Source organism: Mustela putorius, unplaced genomic scaffold (assembly GCF_011764305.1).
Source record: "Mustela putorius furo isolate JIRA1106 unplaced genomic scaffold, ASM1176430v1.1 tig00000832_pilon_pilon_pilon, whole genome shotgun sequence".
Lineage (NCBI taxonomy): Eukaryota > Metazoa > Chordata > Mammalia > Carnivora > Mustelidae > Mustela > Mustela putorius.
The window spans coordinates 2,435,114-2,450,864 of record NW_025421491.1 but is presented as its reverse complement, the minus strand read 5'-3'; the positions used below and the strand labels follow the sequence as shown (position 1 = coordinate 2,450,864).

The following is a 15,751-nucleotide window of genomic DNA, read 5'->3' as shown; positions in this document are numbered from 1 at the left end:
CCAATAATTCAGCAAAATTAGTAAATTCTACCTTTGAAAGAGGCACAGCTATCATTCCACAGCTATCACCTAATTGCAATAGTCAATAGGCTTCTAACTGGTCTCCCTACTTCAACTTTTGCCCATTGCTACTCCTTAGCAGGATGTGATCAACACAGCAGCTGGAGATCCTGTTAAAATGTAAGTCAGGCTGTCACTTTTCTCCAAATCCTGAAGTGGACTCCCATCTTAGAATAAAAGCTAAAAGCTAGAACCCTTATTCTAGATTCTCTGACCTCATTTCCTACCACCCACCCAACTTCACTGACCTCTATCCCCACTCAAGTTGTTTCTTCTTCAATACGCTGAGCAGAGCCCAGCCTTTGTAACTTTACACCCACTGTTCACTGTGCCTCAAATGTTTTCCCCTTACAAATACAGGACTCACACTTTATTATCCTCCTTCAAGATTTTCTTCAAAGCCATTTTCTCAGGGAGATTTTCACTGACCATCTTATTTAAAATTTCAGCTTCCCATGGCTACCTGAGTGGCTTGATGGCTCTTGATCTCAGCTTAGGTCTTGATCTCAAGGTCATTAAAAAAGAAAAAAAGTAAGATTTCAGCTCCCCTCCTTGGCACTCTATTTATTAACCTCCTCTATTCTCACAGTCTGGCATGGTATCTTTTCCTTATTAGTTTTAAGTCTCCAACGCTAAAACCTAAGTTCTACAAGTGCAGTGACTTTTGTCTAGAATAGTAATTATCAGAGAGCTGATTCGCAAAGTTTACTTGTTGAACAAATAACTTGTAAGAACAAAGTATATGGCAAAGTTTCATGAGAGATGAAGCTTGAAATCTAAGCTGTATCTACAAAATGATAATAATTACAAGTGGCCACACTTTCCGGTTTGCCAGTCCCTGTGGTTCTGGCATAATTATTAATAGGGCTTTGTCTTAGTCTGTTTAGGCTGCTATAACAAAGTACCACAGACTGAGTAGCTTATTAACAACAGACAGAGTCAGGTTTCTCACAGTTCTGGAGCCTGGAAGTCTGAGATCAGGGTGCCAGCATGTAGCATGATCGAGTGAGGGTCAGACTTCTTCTTGTATCCTCACATGGTGGGAAGGGGCTACAGATAACTTTATAAGAGCCCTCACAGGTGAGACTTTTTTGTAAGAGCACTAATCCTATAGATGAAGACTCCACTCACACAACCTAATCACCTCCCAGCAGTTCCACCACCAAATACTGTCATAATAGTTATTACGATGTCAATATATGAATTTTTTTTTGAGAAGGGGGCACAAACCTTCAGATGAAAGCACCTTCCCTTAATCTGTCTTAAATATTCCAATTTGGGTGGCAAATTGTATAATTACCTTACATATATGGCATGCTAGGAAATTTGATTTTTTTTTCCATAGGCAAAGTTGGAAGCTATCAGAGGACATGTAGCAGGTGAGCAGCATTAGCAGATGTGTTTTTGAGAGAGCATTTCACAACAAACCTTACTAGTTGAACTACTTCTGAATGACACAAGAGTAGGAAGAGACTGGAGGTATGGAAAATAGTCAGGAGAGAAGCCAGCACAAAACTTCCAAGTGGGACATGGTTCTGAAGTATGTGAGGAACCATGAAGATCATGATAAACTGAAAATTCTGAGGCAGACAGAAGACCTGTCTCCAGGATGTGGAGATGCATTGCATGGAGGAGAGAGCAGGCCGAGGCCACCTGAGTCATTTTTAGCCCTGGGAACAGTATGGATCGGGAGGCTCAGTGATGTAGTAGGCACAGGAGGCATGGTTCAAGTCGAGAGGAAAACCTTGAAACTCAGCTGAGATTAACTTTGAAACATATGTATGTCCCTCTATGAAGATAGTTGAGCAAATAAGGAAGCAAAGCAATCTGGACGTGCAGGAGAAATGTAAGGTCAGAAAATGGAAATTTTGGACTTAATGCACATTTGGGAACTTAAAACATGTTGGTCTGTGTCTTACTGCATATTTTGAGTGATATCAATAATGAGGGGGAAATTTCCATATTCACTTCCTATAAATCATTATTATATCCTCACATAAAAAGAACATATACCAGAGGTAAATTAGTGTTATTTATTTTCTTGAACAGTTATCCAGACTCATATGAGAAACACTTTAAGCAACTTTTCCAAAAGAATATTGGATACTGTCAATCTATTTTTTATTTGGGCACAAATCTCCTTGATGACACTTGTTTATCCCTTCTCATTCAATTATTTATCTTTAACATGTTTGTATTTAATTCACCAGCCAGGCATATAGGAAAATCTACTGTGTAAAAAAATATATATTTATTTACCATCAATCACTAATATGTACTGGCACTGTAAGCCCAGTATTTGGAGTGAACTAAACACATTTTGACCAAAGTCCAATGGCCATAGTTAAATCAAGTTTCATCTGGGGGCACCTGGATGGCTCAGTTAGTTAAGCATCTGCCTTCAGATCAAATCATGATCTCAGGATTCTGGGATCTAGTCCCAGTAGGGCTTCCTGCTCAGCAGGAAGTCTGCTTCTGCCTCTCCCTCTGAGCCCCTGCTTCTGCTCTTGTGCGCTCTCTCTCTTTCTCAAATGAATACATTAAAAAAATCTTTAAAAAAATTCATCCAAAGCTGAGGATGACATGAAATATCACTATGATGGAATAAAGTTCAGATGTATATGAAAAAAATCTAAATTTTAAAAAACATTATCTCCCCATTAAAAAGTATGTGGACAAATGTTTAGTGTTTGACATTTTTGTTCAGAAGATTAATTTCTCAGCAGTATCCCCCATAAGACGGCTCAAGGGGTTATTAAACCAGACATCTGTACAAAGTAAATGTTCATAAAGTCCATGCAGGTTAAAAGCAAGTTGTTCTACAAATTGACACAGTGCTCCACAGAAAACTGTGTCATCCCTCAGGCTCACTTCTCTTTCTATCAGGACCTAAAGAAAGGGCATCTACTCTTCAACTCTTGACTTAAAAATCATCATTGGCATTGACGAATTTTCAGTGGAGCAATCTCACAAAATGAAACTTCACATTTCTGAATATTTTCAGAGATGGACTCAAGATTTTCATCCTCAATTTTATATTGAATTAATTCCTAATATCTTTGCTGCTCAAAATAAAGATTTTCTTATTATTTAGGTATGGTGAGGCCAACACATCAGACCATTGAAAAGATAATTTGTTATACTCATAGATTCCAAGAAGATGGGACACACTACACCACAGAAGGCTACATGGAGAAGCACTAGGGTCAATTGGTAAGGAAAGGGAGAGCAAGCAATGGGGTCAAGAGACTTTATTGTGGGTTTTGATGTAGGAAAGACGTTAGGGTTTGAAACCTTTGGCCAAGAAAGAATTCTTGAGATGTCTTTGGTGCAAGAAAGTGATTTTATTAAAGCATGAGGTCAGGACCCATGGGTAAAAAGATTTGCACTGGGGTCCCCAAGGAGTGGCCCATTATATACTTATAATTGGGAGGGGGTCAGGGATAGCCTGGGTCTCTAAGGAATTTGGAAGCAAGGTTTCTAGGACTTTGAGGGTGATGAAGTTCTAGAACCTAGGTGAGGTTTGGTGGGCTGAGGTCCAGAGCCGATGACCAAGAAAGAATTCTTGAGACATCTTTGGTGCAAAATGGTGGTTTATTAAAGCACGGGGACAGGACCCGTGGGCAGGAAGAGCTGCTGCTGCCCAGGGTTGTGAGGGTAGACATGTTATATGCCCTGCTGTTGGGGGAAGGTGAGGGGAAGGGAGGTTTCAGTGGAGTTTTCATATGCTAAAGAGGGCCTACAAGGTGCCAGGATGTTCCAGGCCTGCCGGAGGCCTTGCCCTTGCTGTTGGATCAATGTTGTCTTTAGACCAGCCATTAACATTAAGATAGTTGGGAGACTTTTGGGGTGGGGTGTCACAATCCTGCTATCAATCGTCTTTGTTAGTGAGATTTAGAACATTTGTAAGCCAAGGGAGACTCCTGTCTAGCAGGATTGTGAGCTCTGCAAGTTAACTATTTGCTTATTGTTCATGGCAGTCAGGGCTGCCTGAGGGATGCTACACTTATGGAGGGGAAAGGGTGAAGAGGGGGTGCAAGGCGCCAGCTTTTGCTTTGTCCTCAGCCAGCCTCCTGCTCCCTCATCAAGGGGACCAGCTATTGATGGGGAAATGTCATTTATTACCATCTAACAAAACCTTAGTTATGAGGTCCTTCAGATGTATATGCGTAGATCATATGCTTGGAGAGTGTTTGCCAACAAGTGTCTCGGGAGGTGGAGATAAAGGAAGTTTCCAAAGTAATTTTACACGATAGACTTACAGGATCCTAGGGGTTAGGTTAAGATCGCCTTTTTCCCTTAGCAAAGAAGCAACTTCAAGGCAGCTGAGTTTCTAAAGGAATGCCACTCTTTGTTTCAGGGACTTGTCAGTGGGCTGTAGGTAGTAAGGAAATTTGTTAATTTTTCTTCTGCCTTTGTTTCCCACATCAGTTTTCATGGTGAAGCAGGGTGAAGAAGCTTGGAATTGGCTAGTTGGAATCATTTCAGCAGGCTCTGGGCAGTAAGATCTGTCCCTAGCTGTCTGGTTCTTGGCCCTGGGGTGTTTTAAGCAAGTGGATAGTAGCCTGGAGCCTGACAGCCTGACAGAGGAGGTGGTTGGGGGTATGGGCTATGGACCTATTGGTTTGCATTTGAAAGGTAGATTCATGGTAATTGGTTTGCTATCTCAAGAAATTAATCAGCTGACCCTGAAAGGGATGTCCTTCTGGGATCAGCAGGGCCCCAGATAGCAAAGCATCAAAATACAGAAAATAAAAGACATGCTTAATGCATTTGTACATAACTTTTTGCTTCATTCAATCACTTGAGAAAATTTGTTCTTAAATATCATATGGTAATGGAACAGCGTTAATGACTTACAAGATAAACTATTTATGACCTATCTGTACCTCAAATTTCATTGTATGTACACCAAGCTCCGCATCTCTTCCAGAACAGAATGACAGGAAGCAGAAAGGATGGAAGAAATGCATGCATGAGTTTGGTTACTTTGGCAGCAAATTCCAGCAAGAGGATTAAAAATCTGCAAGCAATCAGATGTCCTACTATATTGTATTATCTATCAAGTGCAATATTGTTTTTTTAAGCACCATTTAATATGATAAATGCTATTTCATCTTATTTGGAACATTTTATATAAGTCCATGAAAAAGAAGTTCCAAAATTCTCTTTACGTCATGTAGTTTGTCTTTGGGTAAAGAATAATGATTTAATTAGCTTACCATCTTACTGATTATAGTAGACAATAATTCTGTTTCTCTACTGTGTGCCACAATTATGCCCTGAACATAAAACTGAAGGGTGAAGATAAAAATCCTAATGTACATAATTACTAAATCTCTCAGAGACTTCACTGTATTTTTCCCATTGTCACTGGCAATTGTAATCACTTTTCTTTGCAGATTTTTTTTTTTACAAATGTATTTTTCCACCTGATTCATAATATTGTTCACTGCATGAGTTCCAGAGATCTCTCAATACAAGAGTAAAATAGAATCGTGGTGGGTTTCATCATTAATACAATCTATTACCAACCTCAAAAAAGATTTTTTTTCATTTTTTCTGTCCAAATGCTAAGATACACGATACAAAAACTGCATATTCATTTACATCATTGATGTAGTTTTAGAATGTTCGTGAGGTCCAGAGCTGATGGCCAAGATTTCTTGAGATGTCTTTGGTGCAAAAAAGGTGATTTTATTAAAAGGTCCTGTTAATGGGAACAGGACCCTTGGGCAGAAAGAGCTGCTGTATGAGTGTTGTGAGAAATGTCTGATTCTGTATTTGGGAATTGGGGAAGGTAAGAGCAAAGAGAGGTGTCCAAAAGGACTTTCATATGCTAAAGAAGAACCTCTGGATACTGGAGGCCTGGCTACTGTCAAACTAAGGCTGTTTTTCCCTCTAGCAAAGTATTAACATTAAGACAGTTGAGAGTTTCCAGGAGGAATATTATATTCTGCTCACCTCAAGTATTTGTCAATGGGCTGCAGGTTATAAAGAAATCTCATTTTATTTACATTCCTTTCTGCCTTTGTTTGCCACACCACTATGGACAGAAGGGTGACTGATGGGAGGGCTCCAGGAAATTGAGTCTATTCGTAAGAATGGTTTTTTTTGGTCAGTCACTAACACATTGATAAACTAATGGGAACTCAGGTCTTTCAGGACTGTGATTTCTATTAGTTAACCATTTGTTTTTCCTTCTCTTAGTTTTAGGGCAGTAGGGAGTGCCTGAGGGATGTCACATGGATCCCACCTTAGGGGTGGGGGGATTTGCTAAATGTCAGCTTGTGCTTTGCATTCAGCTTACCTTCTGCTCTCATTATCATAATTTAGGGAAATTAACTAAGTTAAAATTAATATAAAAATTTTCTAAAAGAAAATATGTACCTTGGGAAAAATCTGAAAAATATTTTTTCCAAAAATATTCAGCCTAAGATTCCACATATATTTTTCACAAAGTCAAAATTTCAAGGTGGTACATTTCTTAAGCATTTTTCTAAAGTCTGTTGTTTTGAACCTTTTACAATGAAAGCCAAATGTATTTTGGGTACTTTTCCTCTAAATCATTTGCTGGTACTGAATTTTAATATTTAATTTTTACTTCATTCTAAGAATGACACAGTTTTAGAATATAGGTGAGGTTTTGTGGGAGTGAGGTCCAATCCAGAGCCAACAACCAAGAAAAAAATCTTGTATCTAAAACACTGGTTTTATTAAAGCTCAGGGGACAGAAAAGAGCTGCAGTCCTGGGGTTGTGAGGAATAGCCATTTACACACTTGGGAGTTGGAGGAGGTAAGGAAAAGGGAGGTTTCAAAAGGATTTTCATATGTTAAAAAAGACTCACAAGATACCTGAGGCCTTGACAAGCTCAAGTTAGTTAAGGCTGTTTTTCCCTCTAGAAAGGTGTTGTACCCAAGTTTTCGCATCCAAGAGACCACCAAGGAGCCAACACCGATGCAATCACACGAGGGTTTATTTAACAAGCTTAAGCAAGGTTGGGCTCAAGTAGACCTGACACAGCGGAGTAGGGACTTGGACCCTGAGCTTAGTTAAGGCAGGGTTATTTATGGGTTCTTGTTACTAAAGCACAGTGGGGATTCCTGTTACTAAAGCAGGGTGGGGGTTTCTGGAACCAAAGCAGTGTGGGCTTCCTGTTACTAAAGCAGGGTGGGGTCTCTGGAACCAAAGCAGGGTGGGGGTCCTTGTTACTAAAGCAGGGTGGGGGTCCTTAGAACTAAAGTAAAGTAGGGGAAAGTTCAGCCCTTGGGCACAGGAGTCTGAGATGGCTGCCGGAGCTAAGATGGCTGTACTTATGCTAAGGCTAAACCTGAGGTGGGATGGCATTAATTTTTCTCGGCCTCCACATTTCCCCCTCTCAGAGGAACCTAAGGAAGGACCCAATCACGGGTCCAGACTGGTCTCAGCAACAAGGTCCGGTGGTTGGTATTGCTGTCTGAGTACCATGAGCTGAACTATACTGACTCTGTCTTTGACAAAAGTAAGCAATATTAGTGGGATAAGTGAGAACGGTGCAGTCTTAGCTTTAGGGGATTGTCCTTGTCGGGCTGATTTTTCCATTCTGGGATGAAGTACTTGAGAACAGCGTATGGGTCAGCTGGCCAGATGTGGGTTTAGTGGACCCAAGGAGTAATCCTGTCGACCTTGAGAGCGGTGGGAGTGGTTAGGATCACTATGTAGGGTCCCTTCCAGTATGGTTGAAGTGTCTGGTATTGGTGTCTCCGGACATACTCTCAGTCACCCGGCTGATATCGATGAGGGTCTGGGGGTGGCCCAGTCTCTAGAGGGCCTTCAGCTTAGGCCACACCTGTTCTTGTGTTCGTTGTAATGATTGGAGAGAGAAAAGGAGTTGGTAATCTTCAAACTCAGCAACCACCTCAGGTTTTAAATTGGGAATAATAGGTGGAGGAATACTGAACATGATCTCCTAAGGGGTAAGTCCCATCTTATATGGGGAGTTTCGCACCCTATATGGGGCAAAGGGGAGGAGAATCACCCAATCCCCAGCAGTCTCCAAGACTAATTTAGTGAAGATCTCCCTTAATGTTCTGTTCATCCTCTCTACCTGTCCTGAGCTTTGGGGCCTATATGCACAATGTAATTTCCAATCTGCCCCAAGTACTAGTGCCACTCCCTGTATTACCTTAAAGGAATCCTGGTCCGTTGTCTGATCCAATCTTAACAGGAAAACCATACCTCGGTAAGATGTCTTCCAGCAGTTTCTTGGTCTCGGTCTGTGGGGTTTTATGTTTGGTGGGAAATGCCTCTGTCCATCCTGAAAAAATATCTACAAATACCAGTAAATACCTGTATCTGTATTTTCCAGGTTTTATCTCCATGAAGTCCACATCCCAGTAGGCTCCTGGGTGGTCCCCCCAGAGCCTGGTGCCGGGGTTAGATCCATGGGCAGTGGCATTAGTTAATTGACATGCATGGCAGCTTGCCAAATCTGTTCGATCTTTGATTGGGAGTCTTTGATGGTGATCTTTGCATGTCGCACCAAGTCTTCCATTTTTTTTTGTTCTCATGTGTGTACTCCTGTGCATTTTGGATAGGACTCACCATCCCAGTTCCTCCGGTAGGATTATGCTACAATCTGCAGCTCTCCACCAGCCATGGTTCCAGGCAGACGTCTAATCCATTTAAGTCTGCGCCAGCGTAGTTGGGGTTGTCTGGCAAGTCAGTGCTCCCAGATCAGGCAGTGTGGTCACTAAGACATGGTCCACTGAAAGAGCTGCCTCTTGCCTTTAAGTCAGCTGACTGGTTTCCCCTGGCCATTGCGTGTCTGCTTTTTGATGTCCCGGACAATGGATAATGGCTAGTTCCTTGGGCAGCCAGAGGGCTCTTAGGAGCTCAAGGATTTCTACTTTGTTTTTAATAGTCATTCCTTCTGCTATTAAGAGCCCTCTTTCTCTATAAATGGCTCCATGGAGATGTGGGCTGTGGCAAAGTCGTAGCTGCTATCAGTGTAGATGTTTATCCTCTTGCCTGCTCCCATTGTTAGTGCCCTAGTTAGCACAGTCAGTTCTGCACATTGGGCAGAAGTCACAGCCACCAACGGTTCCGCCCAGACAGTCTCTGTCTCTGTGGTCACAGCTGGCCCCGCATACCTGATTCTTTCCCAGACAAAGCTACTGCCGTCTGTACACCAGGTGTCATCTGCATTCAGCAGCGGTTGTTCCTGGAGATCGGCTCTGACTCCATGCACCTGAGCCAGGATTTCTTGGCAGTCATGTGGGGGGGCGTGTCCCCCTCAGGGTAAGGGAGCAGTGTCGCTGGGTTTAGGGCTGTTGGTTCCTGGAACAAAATTCTGGTAGGGTTCAAAGCAAGCTCTGGTAATGAGTCAAGCGGGCATTGCTGATCCATTGGTCCAGGGGTTTTGTGAGTACCCCTTCAACAGCATGTGCGGTAGTGATGTATAATTCCTGCCCCATAGTCAGCTTTTCTGCATCTTTAACCATGGTGACCACTGCAGCAATAATTTTTAAACATGGAGGCCATCCAGCGGTCACAGCATCTAATTTCTTTGAGAGGTATGCTACCAGTTTCTTCCAGGGGCCCATGTATTGAATTGGGACTCCCTTTGCCACCCCTTCCTTTTCATCCACGTAAAGATGGAAGGGCTTAGTCAGATCAGGCAGCCCGAGTGCTGGGGCTGAAAGCAAGGCTTTTTTAAGGTCATTGAAGGCTTTGTCCATGGCCTCAGTCCATACAAAGTCCTGTTTTTGCTTCGTGGCCTTGTAGAGGGGCTTAGCTATATCAGCAAAACCTGGGATCCACAATCGGCAGAACCCAGCTGACCCTAGGAATTCATGTACCTGGTGGATGTTTCGAGGCTGTGGGATTCTCACAATTCTAACCATCTTTGTCCATCTTTTAATTTGTACCCCAGGTAGCTCACCTCCATTCTGCAGATCTAGGCCTTCTTAGCTGAAGCCCGGTATCCCAGAGTTGCTATCATTTGGAGCAAGTACTTGGTGCCTTGTAGGCACGTTTCCTGGTCCTCTGCTGCCAACAGGATATCATCTACATATTGTAATAGAGTCAGATTAGGGTGTTTGGCACAGAACTCACCTAAGTTTTCATGCAGTGCCTCGTTGAAAATGGTGGGTGAATTCTTGAATCCTTGCGATAGTCGAATCCAGGTGAGTTGGCCATTGATGCCCTTTTCCAGGTGAGTTGGCCATTGATGCCCTTCACCCATTCAAAAGCAAAGAGATCTTGGCTCTTCGGGGCCAAGGGCAAGCTGAAAAAGGCATCCTTTAGGTCTACCACTGTATACCAAGTCTTGTCTGGGGGCAAGGTGGAGAGGAGGGTGTAGGGGTTTGGGACCATAGGGTGCATGTCCATCACCCATCAGTTAACTTCCCTCAAGTCCTGGATCAGTCTATAATCATTAGAGTGGCTTTTGTACTGGCAGCAGGGGAGTGTTCCATGCCGACTGAAGGCCGCAATATGCCCGAGTCTAGCAGTCGCTGGATGTGTGGAGTGATCCCCGTCCATGCTGTGAGAGGCATGGGGTATTGGCGGACTCTGACTGGTTCTGCTCCTAGCTTGAGTTCAATGTATATTGCTGACCAATGTTGGGTCAATCCCATTCCCCCAGTTTCTGCCCACATTTGGGGAAACTCCTGCAACCAGTGGTCAATGTCAGTCATTCATTCTGGGGACATTTGGTGAAGATGATATTTGTCCTCTAGGCTCATGATAAGCACCTGGATCAGGTTTCCCTCTTTATCCAGAACCTTTGCCCCTTCAGGGTGGAAACTAATTTGGGCTCCCATCTTGGTGAGTTGGTTGGTCCCGGCCTAACAGGGGGTAAGGGCACTCAGGAATGACCATGAAGGAGTGGCTTACCCAGCCCATGCCAAGGTCCACTGTTCTTCAGGTAGTCCATGAATATTGTTTAGTGCCTGTGGCCCCCTGTACCCATGAGGTCTTATTTGCCAACTTCCCTTGAGGTTGTAGCAAGACAGAGTGCTGTGCCCCGGTGTCTACTAGGAATTTAATTGGTTGCCCCTCCAATTTAAGGGATACCCTGGGCTCAGGGAGGGGTGCAGAACCCTCACTCCCCTAGTCATCTAATTCTTTGACCTCCAAGATAGTAGTGGAGGCCTTTGGTCTTTTGTCGGGGGATTCCTTTAACCAGGGGCAGACCCTTGCCCAGTGGCCTTCTTTCCTGCAATAAGCACACTGGTTTCTATTCAGTTTGGGGCGTTCTCAGTGGAGGCCATCCCCCTTACCTTCTCCTGAAGCCAACTTCTTGAGACATCACTGTTTTTCATGTGGATCATCGATGGTCATGGCCAGTAGGATCTTAGCCAGGTTCCAACTCTGACAGTCACTTATCCTAGCCTGTTGCTCCTCCAGGGTCTCTCCATTATTGTAGACTCTTTCTGACACCACTGTCAGATCCTGTAGACTCTTCTCTCCTAGTCTTTCTACTCTCTGTAATTTCCTTTTAATGTCCAGAGCAACTTGGTTAACAAAAGCCATAACTATGGCAGCTTTGGTCTCTGGGCCTCTGGATTCATAGGGGTGTACTGTCTGAATACCTCTATGATCCTTTCTAGTAATGCCACCGGACTCTCATCTTTACCCTGTTTTACATCATATACCTTGGCCAGATTGGCAGGCTTATGTGCTGCAGACTTGAGACCTGCCATTAGAGTCTGGCAAGAGACCTGGAGCTTCTCCTTACCTTCTGTCGAGTTGTAGTCCCAAGTGGGGGCGAGACAAGGGGAAAGCTGCATTTATGAGATCAGGGTTCTGAGTTGGCTGCCTGTCGTTACCCAGAATGGACTTCCAGGCTTCCACCTGGATTTGTTCTCTTTCCTCAGTGGTAAAGAAAACCTGCAAGAGCTGCTGACAGTCATGCCAGGTGGGCTGATGGGTGAAAAGAACAGTATCCAAAAGATCAGTCAGATCTGTTGGGTTATCAGAGAACTTTGCATGTTGAGTTCTCCAATTGTATAAATCACTAGTAGAGAATGGCCAATATAACACTGGTTCATCCCCTGTTTCATCAGCGGGTCCCATGGCACAGAAGGGAAGGTTTGAGGAATCAAACCAGTATGGCCAGTCCCAGGTTTGAGGCTGGGGCCGCTTGATGGGACCGTCCATGTGTCTCTGCCACCAGCCCATGCATGGGGGCCCCTCCATATGGGAGGGGGTATGGCATTCCCTGGACAGCCCCTGATGCCTCTGCTGGAGGGGCAGACGGGGTGGAGGGGAGACCTGGTAGGGTGGCAGAAAAATCAGGTCCTCCGTGGGAGTGTCCTGGAAGACCAGATAAAGCAGAGTCTTTGGTTCGGACTCCGCTTTCTTGTTAGACTTAGGAGTTGGTTTCCACAGGGCCAGGATCTTGGGTGTAGGTCCTGTTTCAGGAGGGAGAAAAGGTTTAAGCCAGAAGGGAGGATTCTCTATCATGTCCTGCCAGACCAGGATATAAGGTATTTGGTCAGGGTGGCCGTGTTTTTCCTCTGAAGATGACGGCCTTAACCTGTAGGATAATAGGCAGTTGAAAGGTTCCCTCCTGGGGCCATTTTACATTAAAAGCTGGCCACTCAGACATGCAGAAAGTCTGAAACTTTCCCTTTCGTACATCTGTGCTCAGATTATGAGCTCTTTCCCTGACATCCAAGAAGTGGTTAATCATCAGGGACAGAGGGGTAATCTGTGTCTGTCCCATCATGCCTTCAGTCCACAACAAGGCACATACACTTACAACAATTAACAAGAACACACTCACACAGACAAACGATCCAGCATGGCCTCAAAGACAAAACTGAAAGGAAGTTAAGGGAGAATCTGACCACAAAGGCAGCCAGTTCTCCTCACAGATGAGGATCTTGTCCTCCAGGCAGGGGTAAAGGATGACTCTTCCAAAAATTCCCATAAACTTAACAACCAGCACAACAGACAAAATTCCTACACATTTAACAAACAGCACAATTGACAACAAAAACAAGACGCCTGACCGCCCAGGGGGACTCGAACCCCCTGGCTGCCTTGGGGGACCCACAAACCCCCTGGTGACAGCTTAAGGGGACTCTAACCCCCCTGAAACGGCAGGGAACTCAAACCCCATGGTGACTGCTTAGGGAGACTCTAACCCCCTGAAATGGCGGAGGACTTGAACCCCCTGTGGGGGCAAGAGACGTCTCCCAACACCCCTTGTTGACGGCCCACCATGCATCTGCTTGAGCCAATGTCGACCCAGATACAAGTTGGAATTGCTATGGGTAAAAATGCAAATGGAGCTCCCAAAGTATGCGCGCAAGTAGATAAAAAAGGAGTGCACTCACCAGCCAGTGCAAGACCCTCCAGGTCGGGGTCCTGGGAGTCTCCCAGGTCTTGGTGGAACCTCCAAATGTTGTACCTGAGTTTTCACATCCAAGAGACCACCAAGGAGCCAAAACCAATGCAATCACACGAAGGTTTATTTAACAAGCTTAAACTTGGGCCCAAGTATACCCGACACAGTGGAGTAGGGACTTGGACCCCGAGCTTAGTTAAGGCAGGATATTTATGGGTTCCTGTTACTAAAGCAGGGTAGAGATTCCTGTTACTAAAGCAGGGCGGGGGTTTCTGGAACAAAAGCAGGGTGGGGGTCCTTAGAACTAAAGTAAAGTAGGGGAAAGTTTAGCCCTTGGGCACAGGGGTCTGAGATGGCTGCCAAAGCTAAGATGTCTGTACTTATGCTAAAGCTAAACCCGAGGTGGGATGGCCTTAATTTTTCTCGGCCTCCACACAGAAAATAGTCACAAGCCCAATCTATTACCTTACTTCTGAATGGCTGGTTATAGATTAGAGGTTCCAACAACCCCCTTCATGCAACAGCTTGCAGAAGTCAAATTTCTTTACCAGCTTATTACAAAAGGATGTAACTCAGGAACAGCCAGGTGACAAAGATGAACTGAGCAAAGAACTTCTTTGTGCTCCACTCTCCCTAAACCTCTGTGTGTTCACCACAATGGTGAAATCTCATCTTCTGGAGTTTCTATGGAGGCTTTATTATATAGACATGATTGATTAGATCCCTGGCCATTGCCAACAGATTGAACCTCCACTTCCTTTTTCCTCCCCAAGGTTGAGGGTGGGACTGAATGTTCCAACCCCTTATCAGATGGTTGGTTCCCTTGACAACCAGCCCGCACCCTACTGATGAGGGAACAAAAGCCTGGCTGAGGACAAAGCAAAAGCTAACACCCTGCAACCTCCACCCCCACCCCACTCCAGAGTGGGACCTATGTGACATTCTTTAGGAATCCCCCAACTATCTTAATGTTAATACCTTGCTAAAAAGGGGAAAACAACCTTGACAAGGTCAACTCCTCTGGTATCTGGTATCCTATAGGTCTTCTTTAGCATATGAAAGTTCTGTTGGAAACTTCCTGTTTCCCAACCTCTCCCAACACCATCATATATAACCTGCCACCCCTCACAACCCCAGGACAGCAATTCTTCCTGCCCATGGGTCCTATCCCCATGCTTTAATAAACCACCATTTTGCACCAAAGATGTCTCAAGAATTCTTTCTTGGTCATCAGCTGTGGACTTCCACCCCACCAAATCTCACTTACATTCTAAAACTCCACCACTACGGTGGGATCCAAAAGGAAAATCAATAAAACGTACCTTAGCTGCTCTCCTTGAGTAGGAGATTTCAAGGGTTTTAGAAGCTCCATGCCAGAAATGCAGATGAAGACCATGTATGTATTTCTTATGTTAAACAAAATTCAACAGTAAATTTAGAGATCTAACTAGCTTTATTCATCAATTCGTGAATCAGATAAAGACCTACCTAGTAAGTAGAAAGTTGCTCCAAGAAGCTGCACAAAATAGAAGGACTTTATAGACAAAAACTGGGTGGGATAAGAAAGTTATTAGCAAAATAAGAGAAAGGATTATTTCAGGCTAGGTTACCTTCCCTTGGGGAAAGGCAGGAGGTCTTATCAAGCAGTTTACCTCCAGACCGGTTTAACATTCCACTCCTGGGAGAAGTTGAAATTACAATTAAGTTTTTGTTTGTTGTCCTGTGGGCAAGTGACTCCACCTGGGGCCTGTTATTTTTTTTTTTTTTTAACATTTATAAATCACCATATAGCAGACCCACATAACACTTTGACAAACATTGATGTGGATAGCATAGACTCATAATGAGTAAGGGACAGGTAGAGCTAAGTAAGGAGAGATAAATAGGGGACTATGTGATCAGACTCACAAATCCCAAACATGCTGAAGTATAAGGAAATCCAAGATGAGGGAACCAACTGGATGACCCTGCCCTGGGCAGGTGAGGTAGATGTCTTTTTATGATAATCACCCATGACCAACAAAGAGTAATCAGACGCCTAAAAGGAAGTAAGCTAATGAAGTTGTTACCAATAGATTAAGTTTCCTGATTAGCTTTCTATAAAAAGACCAACCTTAAAGTCCCTCATGGGCTACCCTGTCAGAACCCCTCTCACTCTTGAGAGTTTTTTCTGTATCTTCACGTAATAAACTATCACTTTACTTACTCTCCTTTGTCCACAAGATTCATGCTTGACTCTGTGACAAGAACCTAGCTCTCCTGCTTCAATACTATTTGGATTGGTTGTCAATGCATTTCTTTTTATTTAGATTTTTATCAGTTCTTCACAATTTCCATAGAAAAATCAATAG

At 43.9% G+C, this 15,751-nt stretch overlaps 1 pseudogene; it reads right to left on the bottom strand.

Moving 5' to 3' along the window:
* Positions 1–8,829: 8,829 nt before the first annotated feature.
* On the bottom strand, positions 8,830–14,796 carry LOC106006288 (annotated as a pseudogene).
* Between the last annotated feature and the right edge of the window lie 955 nt (positions 14,797–15,751).